At 41.4% G+C, this 15,938-nt stretch overlaps 1 non-coding gene and 1 pseudogene across 2 annotated transcripts in view; both read left to right on the top strand.

Moving 5' to 3' along the window:
* Positions 1-9,843: 9,843 nt before the first annotated feature.
* Positions 9,844-15,938, top strand: part of LOC108296056 — a 34,302-nt pseudogene continuing 28,207 nt past the window's right edge. Inside the window, exons 1-2 of the transcript XR_005198320.1 lie at positions 9,844-10,004; positions 15,090-15,196. The product of XR_005198320.1 is annotated as a telomeric repeat-binding factor 1-like (transcript). The remainder of the gene's footprint in view (positions 10,005-15,089; positions 15,197-15,938) is intronic.
* On the top strand, positions 10,279-10,352 carry TRNAT-CGU. The gene has a single exon. It is a non-coding gene; the product is annotated as a tRNA-Thr (tRNA).

The raw sequence follows: 15,938 nt of genomic DNA, 5'->3' as shown, positions 1-15,938 counted from the left end.
GGTGAGTGGCAGGTTTGGGAGTAGCAGTCCAGATCAGAATGTCACAAATGATGATGATGATGGCAATAATAATAACGTAAAAGACTTGATAAAGAAAAGATCAAGACATAAAATTTTCCACTTCTCTCCTCAACCAATCCCTATAGCAGAGCTTAGTTCCCAAGAAAAGTTACACTTAGAACCTCCTGGAAGGGGTTGGACTTCCCGGAGTGTCTCAGGAGCTCCAGTCTGTTATAGTAGTTAAAAGTTTACCATCGGGTGATTATCATCATTACCATCACAGGCACTATTATTATTGCTGTGAAATTTTTTCTTCCAACCAGAAGTTCCCACAGCTTATTATGCAAATCAGGTACACTAGAGCTAACTGAGTCCATAAATCTACTATCCCACAAACAACTCACGAGGCATCTAGAATCATTAAGACTCCACTGATCACAACACTTTTGGAAAGAGTTCTCAGGCAGGACAGGAAGGTTCTAAGGTCCCAGAGAACCAGGACTCAGACCCTCTCCAATCACCCTATTCCCAGATTTGCAAAGCAGCCCATAGCAGGAGGTAAGAAACCACTATGGTTTCGCCCATGGCAGTTAGTCTGTGGATGTAATGTCTTTTCTGTGGACAGTGTGGACACAGGTGGCACTTAGCCTTGGAGAGTGCCTGTGTCAATTCTGGGAGGTGCATTCTCAAAATATGAGAAGTAGAACACAGCATATCCCAGGGCACATCCAATCTTGCTCTGATGGTCTTATGAACACCTCTTGACTTGGCTTCAGTTCTCTGCAGACAGAATCTGAGGCAAGAATACAGGCACATGTAACTTATTCAAAGCATGGTCTCAGAAGAAACGGAATCTATGAAGCAGGAAAGGGCCAGGAAAAGGGAGAATTAAGATGCAATTTTTGCTGGAGTTTAGCTTCAGAAAAAATCACACTATAATCAGTCCCATCTTGAAGGATAGCCTCTTGTGGCCCATGTGAGTCAGTCTTTGGCTTATGGGCCCACCCTTGAGCTCTAGAGGGATAAACTCCCAGATGAGGTGGCTCTCTTTGGCTGAAGAAAATTCTCTGGAGAAGGTGGCCGCTGAGAGTAATCCTCTGGAGAAGGGGCAGCTGTAAGCCATTAGCAGCCAAAACTCAGAGCAACTGGACATGCAGGCAGCAGCCCGGTAAAGCCCATCTGGGTAAGGCTGAGGAAATCATCTATTACCCTCCACAAACAACTCATTGAGGGAAATCTCAGGTAGAGGCCCTGGGAAAAGGACACGGACAATCCTTCAGTCAGTCATCATTCTCCCTTTCTTGACTTCTATCTCTAGGAAATTGGTTCTCAAAGCATGGTCTTTTGACCAGCAGCAGTAGCATCACTTGAGAATTTAGAAATGCAGTTTTCAGATCTCTCCCAGATTCACTGACCCAGAAACCCTGGGGTGGGTCCAGCCGTCTGGTTTCAAAAGACTTCCAGTTAATCCTAATACATGTTAAAGTTCGAGGACCATTGCTCTAAGGAATGGAGAATTTGCAGAATACTTTGTCATTTTAACGTAGGATGAGTAAGGAGAACTTCTCTTGTCCTTCATGTGGCCACTGTGTCCTCTGCACAGTCACAGCTGCTCTGCCCCCCACTCAACCCTTAGGTGTCCCCAGGGTCAACACGGACAATCCTGCCATACCCTTGGTTCATTAGTTTCCTCCATCTCTGACCCACATCATCTTCATTTAGGTCCAACTTCAAGACCTGTGTTATCTGACAGGCCCCCTCCTTGACCCAACTTTCGTCAGGGTTCTCTGAGCCTTTGTGATAGAATAAGAAATAAATATTTGGCTTTTGCTCCGAACTCCTGGCACAGAGCTTCTAAAATCCTTGTAACTTCCTGAGTGACAGGGATGATAACAGGATCTTTTGTTACATTTGGTCTTACTCCCTGGTTCCCAACACAAGAGCTTTTAAGTCCCTTGGAATCTCCTGAATAATAACTGTCTTTGTGAATGTTAATGAGACGCCTAGTGGCTGAAAGTCCCTAGATAGCTTCGGAATGAGGTCTGGTTGCCAGAGAAACCATTCATGGTGATTAGAGGTTTGGAACTTTCAGCACCCCAGCCCACTTCTGAGGAAGACAGAGGAGCTGATAATTGACCCAGTCACCAAAGGCCAATCATGCTCGCGTAATGAAATCTCCATAAAATCCCTAAACAACAGAACTCATAGAGCTTCTGAGTTGGTGAAGACATGGAGGTATTGGGAGTGTGGTGCCCCCAGAGAAGACGTGAAACCTCTGTATTCCTCCCCATACCTTGCCGAGTGTATCTCTTCATCTATATCTTTTGTTATATCCTTTATAATACACCGATAAATGTAAGTAAACGTTTCCCCGATCTTGTGAGTTATCAAACTTCAGGAGGAGGTTGTAGGAACCCTCGATTTATAGCAGTTGGTCAGAAATATGAGTGACAACCTGGAACTTATGATTGGCATCTGAAGTGGAGGGCAGTCTTGTGGGACTGAGCCCTTCACCTGCAGCATCTGTGCTAATTACAGGTAGTTAGTGTCAGGATTGAGTTGCAGTGTCAACACCCAGTTTGTGTCTGCAGAGTTGGAGGATTGCTTGGAGGGGAAAACTCACACATATGGTGTCAGAAGTATTGTGAGAGTATAGAAAAACAGTTTTTTTCTTTTAGCCTTCTCAAGTAGGCCTTGGCTTTGGACTGCCTTTAACAAGAACCCTTCTATCAGTTTATGGAGAAACTCCCCAAGCCTGATACCTGCACAGGTTTTTCATCCTCAATGCTTAATTTTTCCATCCTTAGCCTACCATTAGCAAGAATCCTGTTAGGCCAGTTCAGCAAGAATCTTCCTCCCTTCGATATCTGTGCTTCGTAATTTTCCATCATCTAAGACCCCTCCACTCTGCCTGTTGGCCGTAAATCCCCATTTGTCTCTGTTCAGAGTATTCAGAGTTGAGATCAGTCTCTCTCCCTAATTGCAATAGTCTTAAATAAAGTCTTTCTCAGCACTTTACCAAATGCCAAAATAAATTTTCTTTAATATATATTTTCAAATACATTGTGATTTGGAGTAAAAAAAAAAAGTTCTTTTCTTTTCTTTCTTTACCCCTCCCCCTCCTGACCTCCACCTGGCATTGCTCTGACTGCAAGTTTTCTCTTGCTCTTTCAAGTTTTAGATTACAAACTTTCTTTTCTTTGAATCTCTGTGAAGTTCCTGCATAGGGATTCCATGCCCCTCTAAAATTTTCCCTATGAAACCATATTGACTGTCTACCTTTTCTTGATTTCTTGTAAAAGAAGAGCAAACTAGTTTTAATTCTTTCAGACTCCTTTTGGCCTTTAAAATACAGTGGGGTCAGGAGTGGTGGCTCATGCCTGTAATCCCAACACTTTGAGAGGCCAATGCAGGAGTTCCAGAATACGCAACATAGTGAGACCCATCCCTACAAAAAATAAAATCAGCCAGGCATGGTAGCACACACCTACAGTCCCAGCTACTAAGGAGGCTGAGGTGGGAGGACTACTTGAGCTCAGGAGGGCAAGGTTTCTGTGAACAGAGATTGCATCATGTACTCCGGGCTGAGGACAGATTGAGACCCTGTCTCAAAAATATAAAGTAAAATAAAACACAGTGCCCTCAACTCACCATATGAACCATTTTATAACCTCAGAGTGCCACCTAGAGTGTATATAGAGCTTATAGCAATTTTTAGATTATAATTTCAGAGGAACTAAGGCAAAGATAACGCAAGGATCTTCCCTTTATCCAGGTGTTTACTCTTTTCTCTCTTTCCGGTTTCCTCTGTATGTCTTTGCCTCCAACCAGACAAATTAGTAGAAATGGAATTATCACCTAATTACATTACATTTGAAGACACTACACCTGGCGAAGAGAGCTTTATCTTTATCTGCAGAGTCTCACAGCCATTTCTACTCAGAATACTGACTTTTAGGTCTCCCATTCCAAAAACAAACAATTCTAAGCTCAATGGCTCCTGAAATATAAGTTTGCTGTATAATTTTATCATATTTAGATATAGGAAATAGTAAAACAAATCGGATAGATAAAATCAATATAGTGCGTAAGCTAATAGCTTCCAAGATAAGGTAAAATTCATAAGAGATGTTAAGTGTAGATAAATTAATAAGTAGCTTGTGAGAGGCAGAATTCATATGTTAAATACACATACAAGTACATTAGTAACATGGAAGACATGTTACAGATAGCATAAATAGAATATTCAATGGAACAAACAAGAGTGTTACTTGGAAAGGAGCAAAAAGATGAATGATAAAGCTAAATAACATTCAATTTTTCTATTCTCTTATTAGAGAAAAATTGAGTCCTCAAACTGTAACTTCCCACCAAAGGAGGAGAGGAATTATTGAGGGCTTTAATAATCTATTTTAAAAGTCTAATATAAAGTTCAAAAAACTGGCCAGAAGTTGTGGCTCATGCCTATAATCCCAATGCTTTGGGAGGCCAAGGCAGGCAGATAACTTAAGGTCAGGAGTTTGAGACCAGCCTGGCCAAAATAACGAAACCCTATCTCCACTAAAAAATACAAAAATTAGCCAGATGTGTTGACGGATGGGCTCCTGTAATCCCAGCTACTTGGGAGGCTGGGGTAGAAAACTGTCTTGAATCCAGGAGGCGGAGGTTGCAGTGAGCCAAGATTGTGCCACTGCACTCCAGCCTGGCTGACAGAGTGAGACTCACTTAAAAAAAAAAAAAAAAAAGTTAAAAAAAAGTTAATTTCCATCAACCAATGAATTTTAAGAGTTCTAAGGGTACGTGGGTACCTTCTGGCTTAATCTGTATTCACAATTTGCAACATTATGTAAAAACAAAGCTCTCAATATCTGCTTTCAAGGACTTCTTTAGTCACCCACTTTCTGCTTTCTTAAACCAGCATTTTCACAGACCCTATCTAAACCCCAAATATAAACAGATTTTAAACGCTTTATTCCAACTTATCTCCTTGCAACTTATGAGTGCATGGACAATTGATGTGGCCTTGCATTACATGCGTGGGGTATAAGGCCCAGGGGAAAAAAGACTTTTCCAAATCCTCCATAATTGGGTCCTTTGTTAAGAACCAAAGTTCAAACCCACCCTACATTTTAAGGAGCCCCATCAGTTGGGGGACAGAGCGGACAGAAAACAGCATGAATGTGGGGATGAAAAGCTTGTCTCAGGATTTGGAGGTGCTGTGGGGATTATGGTTCAACTCTGCTCTTGATAGTCCAAACTAATCAGGTCAATGTCCACAATTCCCTTCATGTAAAAAAGAATAAATTTGGCATAATATATGCCATCATTTATAATTATTTCTCATAAGTTTTTTGGCAAATTTATCTCTTTATGCCAAACGATTCATTTTTTATATGTGTTCATCAAAACATCAGGTTTATATCTCTCTATTTAGAATAAAAGCTTCTCTAGAGACAAAACAATTAACAAATTAAAAGTAAAACTTTACATTTGGCATAATTGACTCACTAATAATTTAACTGAATATCAAACACTCTCAATTCCATCAAATTTTGTTTTCACAATAGCAGGTTCTGCTTAGAATGTCATACTGATTGCCATGACTAGTCAGGGAAGGATCACTATTTGAGTCTAAACAGCAGTGACATCATATTCACTTGATGAAAAAAATGCATGAGGGGACAAAGAGAGTCATCTTTGTTTGGAATTACACAGTTTTCAGTTTAACAGAATACACTGTGGTGCTATTCAAAAAGAAAAGCAGTAACAGGAGGAACTTGATACGTCAGGGTATGTATGAGATACTAAGGTGGAAAATTCTTGTAGGCAGTTGGCTATAATCATATGGTATTCTAAAAAAGTCTCTGTCAGATATTTGGAAGTTATAAGTGTATTTTGGAAGATTGAAAGATATAAGGGTATGGAATAGTCCTTTAAATACCATCTCAGAGAAAAGGGCAACCAAAGATGGAACACAGAAAGCATCAACATTAAAAGATTGAATCTTCCACTTGCACTAGATTTTCAGGTCGGGAACATATTTTACTCGAGCATCTGGGAAGTTCTTGGCTAGAATCAGAGACTCCATTCCCACAACTTCTCTACAGAGTGACATTTGATATATTCAATACCTCGATTACAATTTTTGCTACGACCACATACACCAGTGAAGATTAAGTATCTCTTAATTAGAGTCATTGCCTTTTTAAACGCTGTGAAAATAAAAAACTAGTCTTTTTGAGCTCTTTGTTTCCTGCATGTACCTTGGAGTCTTTTTGAGTTCTTTGTTCCCTGCATATACCTTGTCACAGAGTCTCCTTACAGCTTGCCACTTTCCCACAGGCTTGGAAACAATCAGGAAGTTTAAAAACAAAGAACAGACAAAAATATCAGGCAAACTCACAAAGAGAAAGGACTCAAGGACTTAAAATCATGTGAGGTGGAATTTTGAACAACACTCATTAAATAAAAAAGGGTACTGCAAAATGCTAAAAATTACAGTTTAAGTGGAGATAAAAATTTTTGTTTTTTGATATTCATGCTCAGAATAAAGCAGCAACTTTCATTCAACAGAAATTCAGTGGAGACACAGTAGAAAGACAGACACAATTTAGTAATTGACTTCAATTTATTGCTCTCAGTTCAAGAACTATCAATGGACAAAGAAATAAATATTATAAAAGACAAATAAGAATAAAAAATTGACCTGATAGGCATCATAAAATTCTGTATAGAAAATACAGAATTTTTAAACCGCCCAAGAAATTTATGAATTATACAATGGTCCAGTAAGAAAATATCAAAATGCTTTTTAATTTAGAAAATTAATGCTGTACTAGAAAATAGAGATAGAAATTAGCATCAAAATATAAGCAGAAAAGTATAAAATGTCATACTTTAAAAATGTCAAATGTTTCTAAAAATATCTTGCCTCAAAAAATCAAAACTAAAATTACAGACTAGCTGGAATATAATGTGAATAAGACAACATGTATCATCATCATCATCACCTCTCAGGAAAAGACAACATGGATCATCATCATCACCTCTCAGGAAAAGACAACGTGTATCATCAACGACAACTCTCAGGAAAAGACAACGTGTATCATCATCATCACCTCTCAGGAAAAGACAAAATGTATCATCATCATTGCCTCTCAGCAAATGCTACAAAAGCAGGTGGCAAAGATGGGGGGGGGGGGGGGGGGAGGGTGGGACGGGAGCGGGTCTATTTTTTTTTTTTTTTTTTTTTTTTTTGAGACGGAGTTTCACTCTTGTTACCCAGGCTGGAGTGCAATGGCGCGATCTCGGCTCACCGCAACCTCCGCCTCCAGGGTTCAGGCAATTCTCCTGCCTCAGCCTCCTGAGTAGCTGGGATTACAGGCACGCGCCACCATGCCCAGCTAATTTTTTGTAGTTTTAGTAGAGACGGGGTTTCACCATGTTGACCAGGATGGTCTCGATCTCTTGACCTCGTGATCCACCCGCCTCGGCCTCCCAAAGTGCTGGGATTACAGGCTTGAGCCACCGCGCCCGGCCTCAAGTGCATTTTTTAAGTAAATGAGAAAGATTTTTAAACAACTGAAATACTGGTAAGTATTTTGCTTCAGAAGCAAATAAAAGACCAACAAAATACACCAAATGAGAGAAGAAAAAAGGAATTAACAGAAAATCTGTTTACCCACTAGGAGAGCTAAGAAAGTATTTTTGTAAATAAAACTGAAATACAAATCTGTGGAGTGTCTAATCAATGGAAAATATGAAATTAGAATTCAAAATTAGTGATGAGAGAGGAGACATTTACAAAGAGAGAAGAGATGCATCATAAGTAAAAAGCAAACATGATTTACAACTTTTGTACCTCTGCATCTGATAATCCCTGATAATCTAAGCATAGTGAATGAGATAGTATTTAAGACAATATAAATTGCCAATATTGATGTGACAATAATGAATAACATTAACTGAAGGCTTGCATGTCCCAGGCATCATACTAGAATAAGCAGTAAGTCATTTAATTTTCTGCATCATTATCTCTCAACAAATAAGAAAGGGAGGATCTGAGACACTATATGACACACTCCAGTGATACATCCTCACAGACTAATAACCACTGAGATAGATGAAGAGACTGTCCACAATCTTTTCGCTTCTAAGTCCCATGAAAACTCCTCATTCTCTTAGCCCAGTGCTGTCAGCTTGTCAAGGATCAGGAAATTCTTGTCGGTTGAATAGTTTCAGGGCATAAGAAGTGGAAAACTGCCGAATACTTTCATTAAGGTTACCAACACCTGATATAAATAAAACCCAAAATATAAACAAAATGAAATGAGAACAATTCAATTCATACATCTAAAGATCAACATATCAAATAAAATATTAATAAGTAGAATCTGGCTAGTGTGTGGAAGAATAACGAATTCAACAGAACCAAACAAAATTTACTCCAGGAATTCTATTTTAAGTATCAAAACTCATTATTTAACAAATACCACATAGTAGTTTCATGACTTCTGTGGCTAAACAACAGGCTAGAACCTCCACACCCCAAGAGCTGACAGCCCTGATCCAGCGCTCTGCACTGCTTAGCCACTTTGCCTCCACGAAAAGCAATTCTTTTAGAACGTGTGTATATGACCTTCCCTATCCCCTTTTAACACTCACATATCGGGAATGTCATGTCCTCCAAACTGGCAAAAGGAGAATCAAAACTGTGTGCACAGACCGTCTCAAAGATTCCCACCTGCCAAACACCAGTCCTGATCACCTACCCTGTAATGAGTCCTCCAGATACTGACGACAGACACAATTCTTTCCTGGTTGTTCCCCCCTTCCAGCCAACCAGGACCCAGGAGACCCGAGTTCGGTCTCAGCGCTGCCTTTTACGTTACTTGGGTGCGAAACAGGGAGAGTAAAATCCATTCGCTTCCAGAAAAATCAGTCACAGAAAACGCTTGAAAATCCCCGTGGCTGACCTGGCTCTGGGACTGAGCCGGCGCCGAGTTGACGTCTCATTCTCGCCACCTGCGTTCAGCAGTAGGCGGCGGAGAGTTATTTTTAACAAGCACAACCGTGCGTTCCCCACTCCCAGCCTCCCAGCTGTACCCACCTAGGATCCGAGTCCCTGCTTTTTAAAAAAGTCCTTACTATGAAATACGCAGGAAGAAACGTCTGTACAGACAGATGTGCTCTTTGCTGATGTGTTCAGGGCCTTAATTCCCAAAATCCAGGACCGGAATCCGTTTGCGCTTGATGCGTATCCGCATCCCACCGGCCGGGAGAGGCTGCGCCCCGCCCTCTCCAACTCCACTGAAGCGTTCTGGGCGGTCCCGGGTCTCCCCTCCCAAGTCCCAGCCTCCCTGGCCCTCACCCCTCAATCATCCCAGTCCCCGCCTGTCCTGGGGGCCCCGGGCCCCGCAGATGCACCCCAATTCCCACGGCCCTGCCCCGCCCGACACGGGGCCCGCTCGTGGACGCGGAGCGGCAGTCGGTTCGAAGCCCGCGGGCGGGGCTCTGCGCAAGTTCCAGGAGGGATGAGAACCGGGACCTCTGGGCGGGGCGTGGGGCAAGGACGGGTTGCAGGGGAGAACGCGTTATCTCCTGTACAACTGACTTCCAGAACTGACTGCGGGAAAAAGAAAAAAAGAAAAAAAGTGCAGGAGGAGCAGGAGGAAAGAGAGGCTGGAAAGAAACTGCGCCAAATGTTTTTTTCTTGGTCAGTCTTAAAGTGTCGACCAAATTCCTTGAGCCCAAAGCTGCGGAGTCCGGTGGCCCAGCCCCTCCCCACCCACGCACCCTCCTGAGCGGCCCCACGGGACACAGAACTTGACTGCCCCCCTGAGAATGACGTCACAGGACCTGAGGAGGAGCCCCCGGGCTGACACCTGCAGCCGAAGACCGCCTCAGCGCCCGGTCCCACGGCTCCACGCGAGAGAGGCCTGCTCTTCCTCCGGCAAATCTTACAGCTTCGCCTACCTTAAGCGAGTGACTTTAAAGATTCAAAGGTTTTTTTAAATTATGTATAACTATATTCCTCTTAATGGTCCTGACGTATTGTATAGTTTTCCGTAATGCTGTTTCTTGGATTAATAGAAAAATCCGTTGACACTGTAAACTGCTGGATACCTTTCCCCGAGTATTCGTATGTTTTTAAAAGCGACTGAAGAAATGAATTATCTCTCAAGTTGGCATATTTTTTGAAGACAGCAGGTAACACTCGATAAACTCATTTTGTCAAAGTAAAATGAGTAGATTCACTTCTAAACGGTGTTTCCACGTGGCTCTATGGCTTAGTTGGTTAAAGCGCCTGTCTCGTAAACAGGAGATCCTGGGTTCGACTCCCAGTGGGGCCTGATGTTTTCCTGAGAAAATCAGATGTTTCTAAAAATTGTTTTCTTGACGAGGAACTGCGTCTTCCCACTAATTGCCAAAAATTCTCACCAAACATAACAGCAGTTGGATACAATTAGATACATTCCAAATTGTTTAACTGCATCCCGCTCAGATTCCTTACTTTTAAAAAGTAAATTCTTAGGAGGAGGACAATGCAAACGTATAACACTGTCAAAGAATAATGCGTGTGACCCACTTCAATCAGTTTCGAATGTCTTGCTTTAAACTGTGATAAAATGTTTTTTGAGCACTTACAATGTGTTACAGTTTCAAGCATGTAGATAAATGAAGTAGGCACGTAGATAAACAAAATTTCTCTAGATTCCAAAAATCTCCAGCTCTATAATTGACTTCACAACATAAGGAATTAATGAACAACGAAGCCATTAGTAGCTACAAACAAAAAATTGAGACATTTGCAAAAGGCATGGTTGCCACCTTTTTTTTTTTTTTTTTTTTAAAAAAAAAAAAAAAAAAAAAAAAAAAAAACAGAGTCTTGCTCTGTTACCCAGACTCCAGCACGGTGGCATGATCTTGGCTCACTGCAATCTCTGCCTCCTGGGCTCAAGCTATTCCCATGTCTCAGCCTCCAGAGTTGCTAAGATTGCAGGCACGGGCCACGATGCCTGGCTAATTTTTGTATTTTTAGTAGAGATGGGGTTTTCACCATGGTCACCAGGCTGGTCTCAAACTCCTGCCTCAAGTGATCTGCCTGCCTCGGCCTCCCAAAGTGCTGGGATTACAGGCATGAGCCACCGCACCTAGCCTATTTTTTACTTTTTAATGAGAAATATTTACAATGTGGCTACTATGTTACTCTAAGTACCGTTAAGTAGCAAGATAAAATAATTGGAAAATTGTCCCTTATTTCTGGACCTCACTGCTGTTCATTTTGATTGGGGCCTTGTTGAAGTACGTTACACTGCCTGTATTCAAATCTTAGCTACTTCACTTGATAGCTAAGGGAGCTGGAGCAAATTGCTCTAGCTCTGCTGGCATTACTTTCTTCACATGTGAAATGAAAATAGTAATAAGCCAACCTAATATAGTTGATGAGTAAGTACACACAAAATATTTTAGAAGGATATTTGGCACACAAACAAGCAATAAAGTTCACTACATCATTGCTTTCTATCATTTGTCTTATTTATTGAACAATTAGGGCCAAGTGTTTAATTCTTTTACTCTGAAAATGCCTTTGCAAAATTATGACAGTATGATAAATCTGACATGGCTGTGGCTGACTCCATCTTGCTTCTAACCTCATGGGCTGACTGTCTTCACTCATTTCTGGGCATGGCCCAAGTTAACTTGGAGTCCTAATTAGGGAAAAGGAGTCCAGCTGGCAGGACCAAGGGAAAGCAAGAACAGAAAGCAGATAAGCCATAAATCTGCCTTTCTTCATGGTCCAGGACACACAGTCCTCCTGCACAAATAACTCACAATCTTCCTGTGCTCAACTATCACCACGCACCTGCAAGACAGCTCACTTCAACCTTGGCACAAGATTATCAGCACTGCACAAAGCCCTCTTCAGTTTACACCATAAACACTATTCTATACAATCTCCAGCAAGCCTTTGTTTCTTTGCAGTCAACTTCTCTCATGCTCATTTGGCCACTGCTTTCTTGCAACCTATTTTCATAATTTCTCTAATAAATCTGCCTTTCTAGGGTCTTTGCAGAAGTAATCAAGTTATGATGAGGTCATTCTGGTTTAGGGTGGGCTGTAATTCAGTGACTGGTATCTTTATAAGGAGAAAGAGAGGGGAGTTTGGACACAGAGACACAGACATACTGGGAAGATGCCTTGTGAAGATGGAGGCAGAAATTGCAGTTACTGGCCGCAAGCCAGGGAATGAGACTGCCACTGCAAAATTACAACTGAGAAAATTATTACAGTGAAGGAAATCTGACCTAACTGACTCCATCTTGCTTCTAACCTCCAAGCTGTCCTTGCTCATTCCTGGGTATAGGCTGAAGTAACTTTGGGAGGAACTTAGTTTACAGTTTCACTTTGAAACAAAAATGATAACAGCCCTTTCCCAAAACAAACCCCCTTCCTCCCTAGGGACTAGACTGCTTTTGTAGCACTAACGGATTAGCCACAAGATTAGAAATTATGGTTTACAAGTCACGCAGCTGGAGGCTGCAAGATTCCTGACACTCCCCAAGTTGCTACTGGGGATAACATCACTATTCCATTGTAAAACCTAACAGACCCTACACTTGATGGATCAGCTGCACCACCCAGATTGATAAACTGCCTCATCTGATCTTGTGGCCCCCACCAAGGAACTGATTCAGTGCAAGAGGACAACTTCAACTCCCTATAATTTCATCTCTGACCCAACCAATCAGCATTCCCTATTCACTAGAACCTACCCACCAAATAATCCTTAAAAACCCCAATTCCCACGTTTTGGGGGAGTCTGACTTAAGAAACAATAAAACTCCAGTCTGCTGTACAGCCATCTCTGCATGAATTAAACTTTCTCTATTGCAATTCCCCTGTCCTGATAAGTTGGCTCTGGCTAGGCAGCAGGCAAGGAGAACCTGTTGGGTGGTTACAGTAACACCACGGATCTCTGGCAAGCACCACAGTTGAGAGAGGGAAGGAAGGATTCTTCCCGTGAGCTTTAAAAGGAGCATGACCCTCTTCACAGCTTGATTTTAGACTTCTGGCTTCCAGAACTGTGAGAAAGTAAATTTCTATCACTTTAAGCCACCTAGTTTGTGGTAATTTGTTATGACAACCAGAGGAAACTAACACAAAACATTAAAACAAAATTACTGATTTATACTAGCAAGTAAATGAAATCTATTATTTTTCCTAAATAACAGATGACATCTGGGACATTCACATTTCAGCTTAAAATTACAAACCTTGAGTAACTTCCACTCACCTAATTGTTTTACAGTATCACAGAATCTTAGAAACCCTCTCAATTTCTTTTTCTTCCCAGTTTTTTACAGGCCACGACACCTGAATCAGCCATTGCTAAATTATGACAGTAAGAGAAATCTGGCATGCTTACTTCATCTTGTTTCCAGCCTCACAGGTTGGTTGCCTTTGTTCATTCCTGGGCATGGGCCAAACTAATTTGGGGAGAAATTTAGTTTAAAATTTAAATGATAATACCCCTTACCAAAGACTAAACTGTTCTTATAAAACTAATATAAGGCCACCAAATTAGAAGGATATGGGTCTGAATTCTAGATAGTTACCAGTCGTTATTCTGGAGGTAATAGGATTTGCAGCTTCCCCAATTACTTTTGTAGATAACATCACTATTGTACAGCCTACAATACAGTGATGTCTTTTCAGGTTTTTGCATTTCTGACAGCCACATGTCCTCTCCTATACCCGCCAATCCATCCTGTGGCCTCCACCCAGTAACTGACTCAGCAAGAGAGGACAGCTTCGATTCCCTATGACTTCATCTCAAACCAATCAATCAGCTTGCCCCTACCCTGGTCCCCTGCCCACCAAACTGTCTTTGAAACACCCATAACTTCTGTGCCTTCGGGGAGATGAGTTGAGTACTAACTCCATCCCCTTTGTGGTGTGGCTGAGCTCATGTCTATTAAACTTTTTCTTTACTGCTATGCTGTGGTGTTTCTGCGTGCAGTGGGCAAAAAGGACCCCTTGGGCAGTTACACACCCATCCCCGAAATGGTGTAACTCTGTGAAGTGCTCCCATGAATTGCCCTTGGCTATCTGGAGACATCTAGTAGATTATACCACCATTCCATTCCCAGCAGCTGGTTACTGATGAATGGGGGAAGCAGTATAAAAGTCAAGCCCCTGGACTGAGTGACCATTCTGCTATGCAATTTTTATTCCAGAGCCCCTGTCTCATGGGTCAGGCCAAGGCTAGACTTTATGTGAGACCACATCATTGTTTTGTTACTTTTCTTTCACTATCCAGAGGATCATTTTCTCAATAAGTCACATACTCAATAAGGCACATCCCTTGTCTTGGGGTACGCTTTAGAGAGTCTGGCTTTGTCACCCAGGCTGGATTGCAGTGGTGTGATCTCAGCTCACTGTGACCTCTATTCCCCAGCCTCAAGTGATTCTCCCACCTCAGCCTCCCAAGTAGCTGGGACTACAGGCGCAGGACACCATGCCTAGCTAACAAGTCTGCCCTAAAAAGACTTTCAAAGTAAATTTTTGGCCAGGCATAGTGGCTCACGCCTGTAATCTCAGCACTTTGGGAAACTAAGGCAGGCGGATCACTTGAACCCAGGAGTTCAAGACCAGTTTGGGCAACATGGCAAAAACTCCTCTCTACCAAAAATAAAAAAATTAACCGGGCATGGTGATTGCACACCTATGGTCCCAGCTACTGGGGAGGTTGAGGTGAGAGGATCACTTGAGCCTGGGCGGGTGGAGGTTGCAGTGAGCCAAGATCATGCCACTGCACTCCAGCCTGGGTACAGAGTGACACTCTGTCTCAAATAATAATAATTTTAAAAATTCCTTTTACTAATTTTCCATAATCAATTGAACAAAGTTTTCAGATGGAAAAATTCAACCCAAGGGCTTTACACATAAGGATGGCATTCATACTATGTATCAGATCCTGAAAGCGAAAACTTTTGCAAGTCGAACGTGGAGAGTATGGGGTGCCAAACAAATTGGTGGCTGATTGACCTTCATTGTTACGCTGTTGTAACTTTGTTTTCTTTCAGAGTCTTTTTTGCTTTGAATCAGAAAAACAAATTTCACCTGAAAGTCATTACTCAGGATTTCTCTTCATTATTGAAATTTACAAGGTGCAAGACCCATAAGGTATTCAGTAAAGTACCTTGATGACTAAGCTCAAGTGACGACGATCTAGCACATGAGATAACAGCTTTAAGAAAATAAGACCTACATTGTGAGTTCATAAATTATTAGTTCCAAGGGTATGATGTAGAAAATAGTGCTATTCTTAAAAAGACATATAATATGGTATTTCCATGAAATTATTCTTCAAAAATGAAGGAGAAATAAAGACTTTCTCAGACAAACAAAAATGGAGGGAATTTGTAGTCAGGAGATCTGCCTTGTAAGAAATGATAAAAGTTCTTGAGAGAGAAGGAAATTATATAGGTCAGAGACTTGGATCTACATAAAGAAAGGAAGAATGTTAAAGGAAAATTCGAGAAAGTAAAATAAAACATTTTAGTTTTCTTATTCTTAGGTGACCTACAGGTAACAGTTTGTTCAAAATAATATCAACAATGTTTCAATGATATAGCTTACAGACGCTGTGAAATGAATGATGATAATGTCATAAGGGGCAGGAAGGAGGGACTGGAAATATTTTGTAACACTTGTGTAGTGGTATAGTGTAATTTGAAAATGCAGTTGAATTAGTTATAAGTATATTGCAAATACAAGGACAACCACTAACAATGACAAAGTAAGAAATATAGGCTGGCACAGTGCCTCATACCTGTAATCCCAGCACTTTGGAAGTCCAAGTTGGGAGAATCACTTGAGGCCAGGCACCAATGCACTTCAGTCTGGGTGACAGAGCAAAACCCTGTCTCTAA

This window comes from Cebus imitator, unplaced genomic scaffold (genome assembly GCF_001604975.1).
Source record: "Cebus imitator isolate Cc_AM_T3 unplaced genomic scaffold, Cebus_imitator-1.0 Scaffold681, whole genome shotgun sequence".
Taxonomy (NCBI): domain Eukaryota; kingdom Metazoa; phylum Chordata; class Mammalia; order Primates; family Cebidae; genus Cebus; species Cebus imitator.
The sequence above is the reverse complement of the archived record's forward strand: the minus strand, read 5'-3'. Positions and strand labels throughout refer to the sequence as shown.